Below are 19,095 nucleotides of genomic sequence, written 5' to 3'. Positions count from 1 at the left end.
CATAGGTCAATACTGAGAACTTGAGTCAGCAGCTATGCAATCAAACTTCAGCAGTAAAGAGAGAACGAGAGTAAGTGGGGATTAAAATTGAGAAAAACAACTGAAAGACTGGCTAAGTTATGAGCTTAACAATGAAGTAGTCAGTGAAATAACCCCCTCATTCTGATTACACTATGAATCTCTTTAAATCTTTTCTTACTTTTCTGTTTCTGCACATCTTTTATACCCAGGGTAGGGGAATCAAAAACTAGAGGGCATACGTTTAAGGTGAGGGGGGAAAGATTTAAAAGGGACCTAAGGGCAACCTTTTCACACAGAGGGTGGTGCGTGTATGGAATGAGCTGCCAGAGGAAGTGATGGAATCATAGAATCAAGGGAAAAGACCTTGGCTATTCACCCTATCCATGCCCTTCATGAATTTATAAACTTCTATAGTGTCATCCCTCAGCCTGAAATGCTCCAGGGAAAGTAGCTTCAACATATTCAGCCTTGTCCTACAGCTTAAGCCCTTCAACCCTGGGAGCACCTTGTAAATTTTTTCTGAACCCTTTCAAGTTTAACAATATCCAGAATACAATGATGACATTTACAAGGCATCTGGATGGGTACATGAATGGGAAGGGTTTCGAGAGATATGGGCCTAATGCTGGCAAATGAGACTAGATTAATTTAGGATATCTGGTCAACATGAATGAGTTGGACCAAGTGTCTGCTTCCATGCTGTTCAGCTGCATGACTCTATGACTCTGCCATCCTGTCTTCGATCAAGCTCTCTGCCAACTTCGGTTAATGCACCCTGTACAAATACTTTACTGGGAAGAAAATGCTTGTGTTAAGTAAAAGCATAAGTTGGAAAGAGCTAGGGCAGCCACTGCAACAGATTTAACATTTTCTCACTTCTCCCTTTTTTCCTGAAGATGTTGACTCTTGCAACCCCTCTGACTGTCATTACAGCACAAATCCCTCAATCAAGCTTTGCAGCAGTTTGAGAGGAGGAATTCTTGGTTGAAGTACTTTTTTTTTATAACTTCCCTAATTCCAATACCTCTAACCTAAACAATAAAAAATTATAATAAATAATAAAAATGAAATGCTACTCAATAAAATAAGGTCAGCATCTTGGTCAGCTCGTTTCAATCATTGTGTGTCACTGGCAATGAAAAAGTACTAAGCCCTCCTAATGTGCACCTCCTTCAGTATGTGCACACAGCACATTCACGCACTTGCATAAGTACACACTCATACCTGAGAGTACACAGAGACAGAGCCATTTCCCTCCAATCAAGAACACTGAAAGCTAACATAACGGTGGCACCCGCACAGAAGTATTTGTAAAACTCATAGCAGCTGTACTGTCCAAATAGCTGAGCAGAAATAAACTGCAATCTCTTAAACCATTAATATGGATTTCGTTAAGCAAGCTCTCTGCACAGCTATAACCCTGTTTCACCCCTAAAATGTGTGGTCATGCCTTGTGATCCATTAACCTGGTGATTTTGGTTTTAATATTCATTAAGTAAATTTAATTAATACCCTCTATTTATCTCAACAGGCAAGAAGAAACATCAGTAAGTGGTTGTGTGGATAGTACAACAGAAAAGGGGACAAGCAAGTATGTAGTTTAGGAAAGTGAAGATTTATACTCAGTACTTAAATAATTCAAAAATCAACCTGTTTCAGATGTTCAGATGAGAGCAACAACTATTCTAAGACACAGAACACTTTCAATATTTTATCTTCTCACACAAATGAATAGGTACATTTGCTGGATAAAAAAAATAACTCTGGGGCCATGATAATAAGTGATCTGCAGCACAGGCACATGAACAAAAATAAAATTAAGGAGATAATGGATTACTTTATCTCTTAAGCTATCTTAAATGGACAGAGAAAAGATGACATCTTTTGAGTGTACCCAGTATATTTAAAGAACATTGTCTCTTCCTTCTTTCAATACCATTGGTCTTTGATCCTTCAGATATAGCTCCATAGGTTTCAGGTACACTCTGTTTCCACTGCTGGCTCCTCGCTCATACAGCCTGTTACAGAGTGGGAGTCCACTTGAGCCATGATAATGTTTTGGGTCAGCAAATGCAGCAACTGTGTGGCTTGACTGGTATGCAGAAAGCTGGTGAAGAGATAGCAGCTCCAGAAATTAAAACAGGGGAGGAACAAATACGACATCTGCCAAAAATAAGAGGTTGCCCATGTAAGGCAGAATGAAAAAAAAAAGTTCTCTCTCAGGTTTGTGAGCTTTCGGAATTGCTTCACTCAAAAGGCCATGGAGTCTAAATGCTTTTAAGGCCAAGGTGGATAGATTTTTGATAAGCAATGGATTAAAAGGTTATTGGGGGAGATGGGAAGGGTGGAGTTGAGGTTCTAATCAGATTACCAATGGTTTTTGAAATGGCTGAACAGGCTGAGTGGTCAAGCGTCCTTCACCTGCTCCAAATGTGGGTGTCTGTGAAAATTAAAGTTCATGTAGAAGTGTAAAAGGTACGAGAGCTATGATCAGAAGTGACACCAGGAAACCAAACCCAGAACTGTTTCACTCACTTCAATTCCCACTCTTTCCAAATATTGATTTTATTTTGTTTTTACTAAAGTAGTTAATTTGGATGTTTGTAGCATGTAAATCTCTGGTCATCTATTCTCAGAATATTGTATTGCTGTCTTTGAAACAATTTTTTTTAAAGAAAACAAAGTTTCTGATTCTTTCTGCAATCTTAAATTACCACAATTGTTACAATTAGTAACTTGTTACTTTGCTTTTCACATTTGGCTATCAACCAATTATTACGCAGAAAGATTATGAAATCATAGCAGACTTGAAACAAGAACTGGCAATGAGAAAGGAGATATGAGCTGTGAATGTAATAGCAGGAGGCATAGAAAGACTCCCATGTTCTGATACTAGTCTTTCTCCATACCTTTGGCCATTGCATTGTGTTGCTTGTGCATTTTCAGAAATTAAATCTATCCCAAAGTATCATTGTGACACTCAGTAATAAGGTAATAAATAGTCTTTTGACATAAAAGGATTTAAAGAGTCTATATGACATTTCTGCAGCTGTTATGTAAACAAAACAGATTCAAAATTACAACTTTAACATTGTTACTATGTATTGGTACACTTGAATAAATTAGAATGTAAAAATAAAAATAAACAAAATTAAATATTTACCCCTGACAATAGTCAGTGAATGCTATATTACAAAAATTAGCTTGTATATTTGATGTTTTAGAAACTTGAAAGATAGCCAGAAAAATGCTTCTGACATTTATGCTCCTGACACGTCAGTCTTTTGGATCATCCGCCTCTCCTCAGATCACATCAAATAAAGAGATGATCTCACAGAAACGTAGGGTCAGCCAATGGACAGCGAAGCTGATCAATGGGGTAGATCAAGAATAATAAAAATATAAAGTTAAAAATCACACAACACCAGGTTATAGTCCAACAAGTTTAATTGGAAGCACACTAGCTTTCGGAGCGACGCTCCTTCATCAGGTGCGTCGCTCCGAAGGCTAGTGTGCTTCCAATTAAACCTGTTGGACTATAACCTGGTGTTGTGTGATTTTTAACTTTGTACACAGGCATCTCCGAATAATAAAAATATAATATGGCAATATTAACAAAAGACATACTTAAAAAGTACATGAAAACACTTCATATTTTTCCCATGGAACCTATTGTTTCAAATAACTTCACCTCTACTGATAAAGGTTTCTCGTAATTTATTCTTTACAATCAAAACATTTAGAGTGAAGTCAGAAAGCTGGCTGCTGAAATGGGTGGGATTAAACTTTTCATGCATCACATCAAAAATACAGTCCAATGCTGTTAAGACAGTGTGGATATTGGAAATGTGTGTTTGCATTTGGTAATGTATTTGTGTTAATTTGCAAATTAAAATCAATTAAGAACATCTAAATGCATTATTCACTGGGCAGATAGCAGAGTAAGCTCTAATCCTGTCTTTAATGGGCTACAAGAACAATAACTAATATTTATATAGCACCTTTTAATGTGCTGAAATTTCTCAGGATATTTCACAGAAGCAGAGTAACATAGAATGTGACATCAAACTGTTTAAGGACAATTTAACACTTCAACCCCAGGGCATCAATGTGGACTTCAACAGTTTCCTCATTTCCCCTTCCCCCACCTCACCCCAGTTCCAGACTTCCAGCTCAGCACTGTCCCCATGACTTGTCCTACCTGCCAATCTTCTTTTCCACCTATCCACTCCACCAAACTCCCTGACTTATCACCTTCATCCCCTCCCCCACTCACCCATTGTACTCTATGCTACTTTCTCCCCACCCCCACCCTCCTCTCATTTATCTCTCCACCCTTCAGGCACTCTGCCTGTATTCCTGATGAAGGGATTTTGCCCGAAACGTCAATTTTACTCCTCCTCAGATGCTGCCTGAACTGCTGTGCTCTTCCAGCACCACTAATCCAGAATCTGGTTTCCAGCATCTGCAGTCATTGTTTTTACCTAATGTTTAAGGACAATCTCTGCTTCTTGGTCTGCAGCACATCTGTTCTAATGATACCACCTTCCACCAAGCTGCATCTGACATGCTTTCTCTTATCCTCAGCCAAGTGTTGACAGAGCCTTCAGCCATTTCTAACTCATTTCTGCACTCTGCCCTCATCCTTTTCCCTCCTTCCTGAAACAATGATAGGTTTACCTTGTCCTTACTTACCATCCCACATGTTTCCACATTCAAAGGATCATTTTCTGCTCCATCTTCCACCTCTGGTAGGATGCCCCCAACAAACATATCCCCTCCACTGTCAGAATTCCACAGAGACCATTTTCTCCATGATAACCCTGGTCCACTCCTACATCATTCCGACTCTATGGCAGCTTCCTATGCATTTGCAGAAGGAGAAATACTTGCCCATTCACACAACATCCCAAACACAACTTCCAGGTGAAGCAACATTTCATTTGCACTTATGTCCATCTAGTGTACTGCATTCACTGCTCACAATGTGGTCTTCTTTTCCATTGATGAGACCAAATGCAGACCACTTTATGAAATACGTTCACTCTGTCTGTAGGAGTGACCCTGACCTCCTAGTTAGTTAGCACCTTGCTCCCACGCTATCATTTCTGTCCTGCATTTGCTGCAATATTCCAGCAAGTTCAAGGAACATAACCTCATTTTCTGCTTAGGCACTTTACAGCTTCAAGCTTCCAATATTGAATTCAATAAGTTCAGAAATTGACCACATTATGTCTGAAATCCATTGTTCTTACATTGTTTCTCAACTCCAACAACCCATCCTAAAGCCTTGTCTTGTTTGTCATAGAGTCGTAGCGTCATAGAGATGTACAGCATGGAAACAGGTCCTTCAGTCCAACTTGTCCATGCTGACCAGATATCCTAAATTAATCCAGTTCCATTTGCAAGCACTTGGCTCATATCCCTCTAAAACCTTCCTATTCAGGTACTCATCCAGATGCCTTTTAAATATTGTAATTTTACCACACACCAACACTTCCTCTGGCAGTTCATTCCATACATGCACCACCCTTTGTGTGAAAAAGTTGCCCCTTAGGTCCCTTCTCACCCTAAACCTATGCCCTCTAGTTCTGGACTCCCTAACCCCAAGGAAAAGACCTTGTCTATTTACCCAATCCATGCCCCTCATGATTTTATAAACCTCTATAAAGTCACCCCGCAGCCTCCGATGCTCCAGGGAAAATAGTCCCAGCCTATTCAGCCTCTCCCTATACCTCAAACCCTCTAACCTTAGCAACATCCTTATAAATCTTTTCTGAACCCTTTCAAGTTTCACAACATCTTTCTGATAGAAAGGAGACTGGAATTGCACACAATATTCCAAAAGTGGCCTAACCGGTCTCCTGAATAGACAGGCAGGAGGCTGAAAGAAAATAGCAAGCCAGGCAGCATCAGGAGGTGGAGAAATCAACATTTGGGTGTAACCCTTCTTCAGGACTGGGAATGGGTGTGGGGGAAGCTGCAGATAAAGGGGTGGTGGGGGCTGGATGGTGCAGTGGGGATAGATGAAGACAGGTAGAGGGTACAATCTGGTTGGTCAATGGGAGGAATGAATCTGGTTGGTGGCAGGGAGCAGTGGAAGGGATGTGGAGGGGCTGGGAAGGGAGTTGGGGAATGGGAAGGGAGGTTATTTGAAATTGGAGAACTCAGTGTTGACTCCTCCAGGCTGTAGGCTGCCCAGGTGGAAGATGAGGTATTGTTCCTCCGATTTGCCGTTTGGCTCGTTGTGGCAATGGAGGACACCAAGGATGGTCATGTCAGAAAGGGAGTTGGAAGGGGAATTAAAATGTGCTGTGACTGGGAGGTCAGGTCGTCCCTGCAGGCCCAGCTAAGATGCTTGGTAAACCGTTCCCTAAATTTACATTCCCTTTCCCCAATGTAGAGAAGACCACATCAGGATCACCTGATGCAGAAGACTAGGCTAGAAGTGAGGCTGGTGAACCTCTGTCTTACCTGGAAGGACTGTTTGGGGCCGTGGATGGAGGTGACGGGGCTGGTGTGCCAGCAGGTTTGCATCTTTTCTGGTTGCAGGGGAAGGTACCTGGGGTTTCGGGGGATTCGGCGGGGAGAGTGGCGTAAACCATGGACTGTTGAAAGGAACAAACCTTGTGGAAGGCAGAGAGAGGTGGGAGGGGTAGATGTTCTTTTTGGTGGGGTCTAGCTGGAGTTGGTGGGAGTTCTTAAAGATGATGTGTTGGATGTGGAGGCTGGTGGGGATTAGGTGAGGACAAGAAGGACTCTGTCTTTATTGTGTTGGGGGGGCGGTTTACAACAGTGGCGTAGGAAATGGAGGTGGTGCGGCAGAGGGCTGTCTGGATGACGTCCTGTACAGACACAACATGACCTCCTAACTCCTATACTCGATGGTCTAACCAATAAAGGAAAGAATACCAAATGCCCTCTTCACCACCCAATCTATCTGCAACTTCACTCCAAGGAACCATGAACCCCTACCCCAAGGTGTCCCTACCCAACAACACCTCTCTCCCTCCTCCCAACTCCAGAACCTGCAACCAAGTGTATAATTCCTGCCACGACCCACTCTCTCCCCACACCCACTCAAAATGCAGCACCTTACATTTACTTAAACTAAACTCCATCTGCCTCTTCACAGCCCACCGGTCCATCCAATCAACACCCCGCTGCACCCTGAAGTAAACTTTCTCGCAGTCCACTACACCTCCAGAAGACCATAAGACCATAAGAAATAGGAGTGAAAGTAAGGCCATTCGGCATATTGAGTCCACTCCACCATTCAATTATGGCTGATGGGCATTTCAATGCCACTTACCCACACTCTCTCCATATCCCTTAATTCCTTGCGAGATTAAGAATTTATCAATCTCTGCCTTGAAGACATTTAACTTCCCACCTCCACTGTGCTCCATGGCAGTAAATTCCACAGGCCCATCACTCTCTGGCTGAAGAAATATCTCCTCATTTCCATTCTAAATTGACCCCCCCCTAATTCTAAGGCTGTGCCCACGAATCCTAGTATCCCCGCCTGATGGAAACAATTTTCCAGCATCCACCCTTTCTAAGCCATTCATTATCTTGTAAGTTTCGATTAGATCTCCCCTCAATCTTCTGAGCTCTAATGAATACAATTCCAGGATCCTCAGCCTACCATTCCAGGGATCATCCATGTGAATCTCCGCTGGACACACTCCAGTGCCAGTATGTCCTTGCTGAGGTGTGGGGCCCAAAACTGGACACAGTATTCTAAATGGGGCCTAACCAGAGCTTTATAAAGTCTTAGTAGCACCTCACTGCTTTTACATTCCAACCCTCTTGAACTAAATGACAACATGACATTTGCTTTCTTAACCACAAACTCCAACCCTGGCATCATCTGAAAACCCACAGACCATACCTCCACACTCACATCCAAAGCATCTATACAAATGACAAAATGCAGTGGACCCAGCACTGATCTCCGCAGCACGTCTCTGGTCACAGGTTTCCACCACCACCCTCTGCCCTCTACCTTTGAGCCAGTTCTGTATCCAAATGGCCAGCTCCCCCTGTATTCCATGCAATCCAACCCTGCCAACCAATCTTTCATGAGGAACCTTGAAAAATGCTTTACTGAAGTCCGTATAGATCACGTCCACCACTTTGCCCTATCAATCCTCTTCATGATGCATTTCTAAACAAAAATTCTTTTACTTCTTTGTGCCTCTATTCCCTGCTTAATCATAGATCTGTCAAGATGTCTCTTAAATGTTGCTATTGTATCCACCTCCACCACTACCTCTGGCAGCGTACTCCAGGCACCCGCCATCCTCTCAGAAAAAAAAAACTGCCTCTCACATCCCCTTTACATTTACCCCCTTTTACCTTAAACTTATCTCCTCTAGTAATTAATATTTCTACCCTGGGAAGAAGACTGCAATTCATTCCTCTCATAATTCTGAAAACATCTATCTGGTCACCCCTCACCTTTCGATGTTCAAGTGAAAACAAACAAAATTTGACCAATCTCTCCTCAAAGGTACTACTCTCCAAACCAGACAATATTCTAGTAAATCGCTTCTCTACACTCTCCACCTCCTTCTGGTAGTGCAGTGACCTCAGCTGGACACAATATTCCAAATGTGGCCTAAATAAATTTCTATGCAGCCGCAACACAACTTGCCAATTCTTATAACCCACGCCCCAACTGTATGGAATGAGCTGCCGGAGGAAGTAGCAGAGGCTGGCACAATGACAACACTCAAAAGGCACTCGGGTGCATGAATAGGACAGGTCCAGAGGGACACGGACCAAACGCCAGCAAATGGGACCAAACTAATTTAGGATACAGGTTGTTCTTCTATAACATGATGGTTGTATTCTTGTGCAATCCAATATTATAGAAAAATTGTGCTTTAGAAACAGTGCTTGTGTCTTGTTACTTTGCTCTAAGTATAGAGGAGCCATTTCCTCCTTTTCACACCTTAATGTACATTTGACATCTCTATTTCTCCTTCTCCATCAGGATCAAACCCTTTATCTTCAACTCTAACCAGCCTAACCTGGCAAAGTCAGTGGATATCGAGGATCAGTTTCCAAAATTGGCAGATATGATGTAATCCTTCCCACCATCAACTCTATCAAAAGTACATTTAAAACTTTTTCCCAATGAATTTCAGTTCTGAAGATTAATCATACCAAACTCGCAATGTGAATTCTTTCTCCCTCCATAGATGCTGCTAGATCTGTTGAGTTTCTCCAGCGTACTCTGTGTTTGTTTCAGATTTCCAATATCCACAACATTTTGCCTTGAGAGAGAAATTGGTCTAATGACCAAAAATGTGGTCAGAGTTAGTTTTGAAAGAGTGCTTAAAAGGAAGAAAATGAGGTAAAGACAGATGTAGAGGGGGAATTCCAGAAGTTAGGGCCTAGGCAATTGAGGCACAATCACCAATGATAGAGTAATTAAATGGGAATGCACAACTGATGTTGAATTTGAATTGAATTTATTGTCACGTGTTACCGAGGCACAGTGAAAAGCTTTGCCTTGTGAGCAATACAGGTAGATCACAGAGTTAAGTAGCATAGATAAGTAAATAATAGGTAAACAGCAGCAAAAACAAAAACACAGGTACAGGCGAATGTTAAGAGTTTGTGAATCCATTCAGTATTCTAACAACAGTAGGGTAGAAACTGTTACGAAACCAGCTGGTGCATGTGTTCAGGCTTCTGTACCTTCTCCCCAATGATGGAAGTTGTAGAAAAACATTGCCAGGATGGGATGGATCTTTAAGAATCCTGGTGGCATTTCCTTGACAGCAGGCCTGGTCGATGGATTCTATAGATAGGAGGTTGGCCTTTGTGATTTCACCTCTCTGTAACCGGGCCAAGTTCACCTCTCTGTAACCATCTCTAATCTTGAATGGTACAGTTGCCATACCAGGTAGTGATACATCCAGACAGAATGCTCTCCATGCCGCACCTATAAAAATTTGCAACGGTATTCAACGTCATGCCAAATTTCCTCAGCTGCCCAAGGATGAAGAGACATTGTTGGACCTTTGTAACCAGTGCGTCTTCATAAAGAGTCCAAGAAAGCTTGTTATGGATAACCACTCCCAGTTGTGGAGCTGGAATGTTACAGCGATAGAGAGCCATGGACAGATTTGAAAATGAGGATGAGAATTTTAAAATCAAGATATTGCTTGACCAGGAGGTAATGTAATATTCAAAGGGCAAAGGAGTAATGGGTGAAAGGAACTTGGTGTGAGTTAAGCTTTTGATTACCACAAGTTTATGAAGCATAGAGCATGGAACAGTTGAATCCAGATATAACAAAGGCATCAATAAGGATTTCAGTAGTTGTTGAGCAAAGGAATAGGTTTGGCCAGTTTCATGGAGTTGGTAATTGCTGGTTTTAGCAATGGCACATATATAAAGTTAGAAGCTTATCGCTCCATTATATGTGACAACAAAAATACAAACAGATTGAGTTACAGCAAGATGTTTGATATCGATGCAAGTAGCTGGAGCTGGGGAACTTCCTGACTGTGCTGTGGTTTAAAGCACCCCAATAGATTCAATTTCCACTCTGTGAAGGTGGGAAGGATTGCATCAGATCTGCCAAAATTGGAACCAGACCCTAGATATCTACAAGACATTGCCAGGTTAGGCTGGTTAGAAAGATTACCCTGACTCTCTGAAGCTTTGTCCCTGTTGATTTGTTTGTTAGGTCTACTCCTCATCCCTCACATCTCCTCACCTCTGACCAAACTCTCATGACCCCTTACAGTCCAAGTCAATGTCAACTCCATGCTAATACAGACCCACACTGCAATGTCACCGTACCCCCATGGCATAGCATATGCCCCACTCACTCCCATACCCCTCATACTTGCTTACCCCACCATATCACTATGACACTTCAATAGCTACTCCCAAAGACACTCACCCAATATTCACCATGGGCAGATTTCAGAAATGAAGAAAATAAACATAATCTAATATGATTATTGCTCGCGCACACAGTAGTGGGAAAAATTGCCATTCAAGAACCCCATTCAAAGCTTTGAAATCTCTTTAATAGCCTCTTCAAACAGTCAAGTAAACTATGAAGCCAGAATCTGGTGTTGAGATAACTCTTGCGTTTGAAACACAAGTAAGTATCCATACTGATTTAATAACAGCACTTGGGGAATTGTCAACAAAGCATTCTACAGAGGCAGCTTAAAAATATGGTTATGTTTTGTCTGCCCGACACCAAATGTCCAATCAAAGCAGATGAGACTGACAGTTTGCTAATACTGCTTTCAGTGAAAGAAAGAGGGATTAGTACACTGTCCAGGGAGTATTCAAGGACATGTCAGTAAAGGACATTAAAATGGAGGCTCTGTGAATCAAGCAGTCAGTTGCATCCTTCAGCTAACCACTCTGATTTTCCAGTCAGGAATTGTCACCAGCTAGATCCTTGAGCAAGGAGAGAAATTTATGAGCTGCATTTAAATGAGGTGAATTACAGAAATAATGTAGTCTCTATCTGTCGGTGAGATTCTGATCTCCCCACTGAAACCAGAATGGGAAAATCTTTCTTAACATTGAGAATCAGCTTTTCTCGTTCTTGCCATATTTTCCCACATTTCCTGCCATTGCCCACGTCACTCAACCACAGGGAAATTCTGACCTTTATTTCTGACTTATAGTCACAGTTCTTGCAGTGAATCTTAAATTTGGTCATTCTGAAATAGTTAAAAATTATAATGCACTATCTTTCCCATCTATGCTTGATGTTTGAGCAAATATACAGATGCAGGAATGAGTGGTACGTTTATGGATATTTGTAAAAATGGGAGCTGAAATGTTGGCAGCTGAGTTACCTGCACACCAAGTCATATTATCAAACCAAACCTTATAAATAATATAACCAATTCCAGACTTAACTTTGATGCTGTTTGCCAAGCCTATCATTTCAGAATCACTTTTCTGAGTTCAGATATTGTAAATATTTCTTATACCTTAGAGTGTCAGACAGTAATCATTTCCAGACTGATCCTAATTCAAAGGACTAACTGGATAGCAGTTACGTATGCTTTCTTCATTAATTTGGGAATTGTTAGGTGCATCATGTTATACAAGTCCCATAGTTAACACATAAAACAAAACTGAAACCTGAGCAAATGGTCAAGATTTGGCTTGTAATTTTATTCTTATAATTCAGCAGAAAAGCATTGAGACACATGGTACATTTTTAATTCATTCCTGGATGCTGCAGGACAGATCAGCATATATTGCTCAGCCCCAGTCCCTCATGAAGGTGGTGGTGGGTCTGCTTCATGAACTGCTTCAGTTCACACACTGAAAGACTGCCCACAGTATGGTTAGGTAAGGAATTTCAGGATTTTGCTCAGTAATAGTGAAGGAATATCAATATGTGTCTTAGCCAGGATGATGTGTGACTTGGAGGAGAATTTACAGTGTTCTTATCAATGGGTTGCTGCTGTTGTCCTACTAAATGGTAGAGGCTGCAGGTTTGGGAAGGGCTGTTGAAACGAAAAAAATGCTACTTCAAGGATGATACCTAATTGAAATCCAGTTGACCTTCAAGTCCACTTTTGATGCGCAGGCCTCAGTATCTTCTAATGCAACTCATACTATTGGCTCAAAAACTGAAATTGCTGAAAAAGCTCAGCAGGTCTGGCAGCATTTGTGGAGAGAAATTAGAGTTAATGGTTTTCAGTCCAGTAACCCTTCCTCAGAGCTGTTGAGCTTTTCCAGCATTTCTGCTCTTGTTTCTGACTTCTAGTATCCACAATTCTTCAGGCTTTCATACTACTTGCTGACTGAACCTATATTGGCAATGCTTCATGGGTTATAGTTTTAATTCTTCAGCACATGACCTATTGTAAGAAATGACCTATTGTATCCTCTTGGCCTAACAGATCTTTCGGCCCCGTGCTGCAAAGCATAAGCTGACTTTAAGAAGTAGGAACATATCTACACCATTGAGCCCATTGCTTCTGCTCCCCTATTTATTGAGATCATGGCTGATCTGGGGATCCTCAATCCCACTTTTCTCCATAACTCTTGATTCCCAAGACAATTAAAAATCTGCCTGTCTCAACCTTGATAGAGTGAGAAACAACACCAGTTACTGTGAAAGATTGGCAGTGACATGTGTTGGGAGTATAGAACTAAATTTTACTCATCATTTTCCATCCAAGCACAATTTTATGTCAAATCAGAAATAGGTCTGCGAGGATATTTGCCCGGGCTAACACTCTGACAAATCCCTCAGCTCCTCTCCCTTTGTTACAGTGTTATGACCTAGCATTGTGAGAGATGTTTACCTTTATGTGGGCAATAGTAATTAAAATTATAGGAAAAGAAATACAGCCTGATTGAACAGTGGAAGTGCTAACAGTGCTAAAAGAGAAATTGAGAGATAGATGTTAATTATTGGTGTGAAAAGGGATAAAATGAGTCCACTCTGCTGAAAGCAAAGCCAACAAGACACAAGTTCGTAATCAAAATCAAAATGGAAGATAGTGTTCATGCTCTGAAGTTATTGAACTTAATTTTGGGTCCTGGAAGCTGTAAAGTGTTTGGAAATTGTGGTGCTGTTCCTCCAGCTTCTGTTTAGCTTTGGTGGTATACTTCAGCAGACCTAAGATGAAATCTTTTGCATTTGAGTCAGGATTGTTTATTGAAATGACACACAACTGAAAGATCAGGGTCATTATTGTGGTCAGTGTGGAGATGTTCTACAAGGTAGTCGTGCAGTCTGCATTTGGCCTTAGCCATATAAATATTGAAAGCAGTAAGTACAGTTGAGTATATGAACAAAAGTTGAAGGGTCCTGCCCAAAACATTGACTCTCCTGCTCCTCTGTTGCTACTTGACCTGCTGTACTTATTCCGGCTCCAAATTTTATCAACTCTGACTTTCCAGCATCTGCAGTCCTCACTATCTCTCAAAAGTCGAAGTAACATGGTGCTTGAACTGCAAAGTGCAATTTAGACCTTGGACAATGAGAGGAAAGAAGTAAAAAGACGATTACATGGAAATATGACATGAGGGTGAGGAAATGTTAGGAATGATGGAGGATTGAACCAGAGTGTTCTGGAAGGGCTGGTCCCTGTGGAATGCTGACAGTGAAAGGGAGGGGAAGATGTGTTTGATGGTGGCATCCTGCTGGAGGTGGCAGAAATGCCAGAGAGAGAATGCAGAAACTGGTGGAAAGTGACAAGAAGGAGAAGCCTGTCATTGTTATGGTAGCGATGGGAACTGGTGAGTTCAGAAGTGTGGGAAATGGGTCAGACACAGCTGAAAGCCCTGTCAAAAAGGGCGTCCTCAGTTGAGACAAAAGTAAAACATGTTGGAGATACCCCATGGAAAGTGGTAACATCAAAACAGATGCAACAGAAATGCAGAAATGAGAGAATGGGATGAAGTCCTTGCAGAAAGCAGGCAGTGAAGAAGCATAGTCAAGATGAGGAACAGGGTTTGGGGAGTTAGAATCTCTTGCCTCTGACCTGCTCTTGAAACCATAGTATGCGTAAGGTTGTTCAGTTCAGATCCTGGTCAATGTAATCCCCAGGAAGTTGACGGTGTATGATTCAGTAATGCAAATGCTTTTGAATATCAGAGGCAATGGTTGGATTCTCTATTTATAGTCATGGTCATTCCCTTGCATTTGTCAATGCACTTGTGTGGTGCAAATGTTGCTGGTCATTTTTCAGCCCAAACCTGGATGTTTTCTAGATCTTGCTGCATATGAACATGGACTGCTTCACTATCTGAGGAGTCATAAATAGTTATCAACATTGCACAGTCATCAGTGAATGTCCCTATTTCTGAGCCTATGATGTCAGGGATTTAATTGATAAAGTAACTGAAGGTGGTCAGGGTAAGTACATTACCCTGAGGATGTCCTGGGACATTATTTACACCAGTCTGAGATACATTAAGGATTCATTATTGTATTTGTGACTTGGCAAGTATTTTTTTGTTCCCACTAACAAAACTGCATTCTCAGATATTGCATATTTCAAAACCACAAGCAATCCTGTATGTAAATAATAAATGAAGCCAAAATAGGGACTTTTCAACCACTTTTTCATTGTGCACAGAATATTTTATTACTCAAGTGTTTCACAGGAGACACAAGAGAAAAGTTCAGGAAATAAGATTCATGCAGTGTCAAACTATTTTTATATTCGTGCCATGGTGTCGTGTTTTATTTATTAACCTCAGTGCAGTAATTGTCAGCATTCCCAAAGTAGCAGCCCTTTTGTGTCAAATCCAATGCTGATTAAAGGAGTTTGTCTCGATGGTGAGGCACAATGACTCCCCCTCCTCCTGAGCTCAGCACAACATAACAGCCTTGAGTACTGAGTATATGCAAGTCAAAAAAAAACTATTCCTATGTAAAATTTCACTGGCCATGTTAAACTGTGCAAATTAATGGTTAATTTTAAAAACAAAATTAAAAGATATCCAGTTCTGAATTTCAAGGTTGATACTATAGGCTGTTAGTTCTCCTTTGAAACAGGAATCCCTGTTGATCCTAAAGCCCTAGCAACAGAGAAGAGACTGGGAACAGACAGAAACACATACAATGTTGAAGTAGAGGGATTCAAGGTGATAGATAAGGCAGAGGAAGAGATGCCAGGAGCCTAGTTACTGGCTCCACATCACTCCATAAATGGACTTCAAGATATTTGTATGTGTTTGACTTACCAACATGGAAACAAGTGTTAATTTTAAGGTTTGCAAAGAACTAATTATCCTGTCTGTTCTTTACAAAAGATGTGAGAGCAGTCCTGTTATTTTATGCTTCAAAATTGGGGTTCTTGAAAATGGATTACTGTACAATTGCTAAATTAAATTCCTTTCCTTGGTATTCTGAGATCATAATTTTTTTTTAATGGTGAACAATCTGTTACAGCAGCAACAAGGAAATTTCATATGAACACAGTTGCATGTGTGCACTTTCAAGGCATTCATTTCTGAGCTATTACAGTAGATGCAGTTCTGCAACTGTTTAATCTACACAGCTGGAAGCAGCATGATGCTTAATTCGCGCATATACTTTCCTAAGATGGTTATCACCTTATCTTAAAGTTCAAACTGACAAACTCAAACTAGAACTAAAATACACTGAGACCACCAAGGTGAGAGGAAACCAGTTAAGCAGAACCAGTGGTTGGCCAATGAGACACTGAAAAAGGAGAGTGCCATGCACACACACACACACACCTACAATGGAGATAGAGAGGCAATCATGTATAAGAGCTAAGGATAACACTGCCTTGATGATTTGTTGAAAATGCACTGTCATTGATAACAAAATCTAATCTCACCTATATTCCAGTGATCTTGATGCTGGTGTCAGTGTAGATCAGGGACAGAATAACCTGTTAACATGAATAATAAGCACTTGGGTGATGTGCCAATGGGGGATTCATCCCAATGGTGCCAGTAAATATTAGCGATTTTCAGAAAAAAAGATAGAAGAAAATTCAGAAGATGTGAAAATAAGAGAAAATCATACATATACACAAGGAGAGGGATAAGAAATACGTGCATCCACGAAATCACATGTGCACATGGAAATAGGAAATACACACATATCAAGAGGGACAGTTCCATATGCAAATGCTCAAACACCCACTAACATGTACAAGGAACAAAAACAATATGCACCCAAAATAGACAAATTAAGAATCTTACAGAGGGAAACATAAACATAGAAACAACATTATGTACCAAAAGAGACAATTTAAAATGTACACAATCCAACCTACATTAAAATAGAGAGAAAGATGTACAACAAACCAAGAACATTGATTCAGAGACTAAAAACTAGATACAGAGACAGAATAAAAGACACAGAGATGATGACATGCCAAGAGCAGGCAAGTAACGATATACATCAACAACAAAAAACACAGAGATCCAAAAGCATAAGGAGGTCCACAAGAATAAATATTAGATGCTATCAGTCAAGCTTCTTTAATGCTTCAGTGCTCAATGTTACTATCTTATTTGACACTGATTTATACTGAGCAGGAAAATTTCTGATTTATTGCACTACCTACACTGAGGCACCACTGAGAGAAAAAAAATTGGAACTAACTAAAACAGACAGTGGTTATCTCACTGCCTTGAAAGTGCACACATGCAACTGTGTTCATTTGAAATTTCCTTGTTGCTACTGTAACAGATTGTTCACCCATTTTAAAAGAAACAGTTTATGGTCTCAGAATATCAAAGAAATTTAATTTAGCAATTGTACAAGGAGAGTTCAAATCCTATCAGGGCAGTTTGAGAACTTGTATTCAGTGATCATGAAGCTATCAGAATAATTTCAAACCTTAACCAGTTCATAATATATCTTACAAAGGAAAGTTTGACATCTTTGTACGATCAGGTCAAGAGATAATTGCAGTTCCACACCAATGTTTTGACCTTTAAATGCCCTTTGAAATCACCTAGCTAGCCTTTTAGTTGTATCAAGTTGCTATGGGCAATAAATTATGGTCAATAATGCTCACATCGCAAGAACGCATTAATAGTAACCTGCCAATACATTGGTTGAAATCCATCTTACATGACAGCACAAAGCAGGAGGAATGAATTAGCAATATGCTATACAGCCAGCCTGATTTTATTTTCTGCTAACTTTGAACAGAGTGTCAGCAGGCTGAGAATTGGTGCTTCTACGACCTAGTAAAATTTCACCCCCTTTCCCCCCAAGCAATACTTGTTCCCAGAAAAGCCAGTGTGCCAGAATGCATAGTTGTCAGTCAGCCTAAGATATTACATTAGAAATAGAGCAACCAAACAACAAATAGATTTATACAAGAAACATGCAAAATGTGAGACAGACAGATATAACACATATATTGGTTTCAGATCAACATAAAGTACGATCATCAGACTGATGACAAAAACTATACGATCATCAGCATCTGACGCTGTGATAAGCAGTAATGGACGTCCTCCTACAATCATGTCATAGAGTCATAGAGATGTACAGCATGGAAACACACCCTTCAGTCCAACTCATCCATGCTGACCAGATATCCTAAATTAATCCAGTCCCATTGGCCAGCACTTGGCCCATATCCCTCCAAACCCTTCCTATTCATATACCCATCCAGATGCCTTTTAAATTTTGTCATCGTACCAGTCTCCACCTCCTCCTCTGGCAGTTCATTCCATATACGCACACCACTGTCTGTGTGAAAAGGTTGTCCCTTAGATCCCTCTTAAAACTTTCCCCTCTCACCTTAAACCTATGCCCTCTGGTTTCAGACTCCCCAGTCTGGGGGAAATACCTTGACTATTCACCCTACCCATGCTCCTTATGATTTTATAAACTTTTATAATGTCACCACTCAGCATCTGATGCTTGAGTGGAAATAGCTCCAACCTATTCCGCCTCAAACTCTCTAAGCTTGGCAACACCATTGTAAATCTTTTCTGAACCGTTTAAAGTTTCATAATGTCTTCCTATAGCAGAGAGACCAGAACTGAATGTAGTATTTCCAAAAGTGGCCTAACCAATGTCCTATACATCCACAACATAACCTCCCAACTCCTATACTCAATGCACTGACCAATATAAGGCAAGCGTACCAAATGCCTTCTTCACTACCCTGCCTACCTACTATTCCACTTTCAAGGAACTATGAGTTTGTACTCTGCTGAGAGTTCAAATTACCATTATACTAACAATGAAATCATATTAACTCGATGTTCCTGTTCTATGTACTTATGTGTCAGTTACAATAGTGACTACTGATATTGAGGAGAAGGGAGAACAGATAATAGAGTTCTAACTGTGCAATCAGTAAGTTAAATATTAGTAAAATAAAGAAGTCAATTGCAAAGATCTACCAGCATGGATTTTGCCTTACTTTGAGAATTAAAGCCCCACTGTACATGTGCAGCATATATGTTCACCGTATCATGCAAGTTTTATGTGCTTGCAAATGCATATAGAATAGTAGCAGTGACAAGTGTGACTACACCTCAGGTAAGGGATGAGGATGAGAAGGCAGCACTTGCCTGGTAACCTCGGCCAGTGCAAGAATT

General features: G+C 40.7%; 1 protein-coding gene across 3 annotated transcripts in view; it reads right to left on the bottom strand.

Moving 5' to 3' along the window:
- The window catches only part of kndc1 (kinase non-catalytic C-lobe domain containing 1), a 354,394-nt gene that overhangs the window by 32,883 nt on the left and 302,416 nt on the right, over nucleotides 1-19,095 (bottom strand). Inside the window, exon 31 of one of the 3 annotated variants that reach the window (XR_015760947.1) lies at nucleotides 9,196-9,323. The exons of the other annotated variants lie outside the window; for them this stretch is intronic. The gene's annotated coding sequence lies outside the window, so the exon portion shown is untranslated. The remainder of the gene's footprint in view (nucleotides 1-9,195; nucleotides 9,324-19,095) is intronic. 3 annotated transcript variants of the gene reach the window in all.

This window comes from Chiloscyllium plagiosum, unplaced genomic scaffold (genome assembly GCF_037043375.1).
Source record: "Chiloscyllium plagiosum isolate Xiang-an unplaced genomic scaffold, Cpla_swu_hap1 HiC_scaffold_22, whole genome shotgun sequence".
Classification (NCBI taxonomy): Eukaryota; Metazoa; Chordata; class Chondrichthyes; order Orectolobiformes; family Hemiscylliidae; genus Chiloscyllium; species Chiloscyllium plagiosum.
The sequence above is the reverse complement of the archived record's forward strand: the minus strand, read 5'-3'. Positions and strand labels throughout refer to the sequence as shown.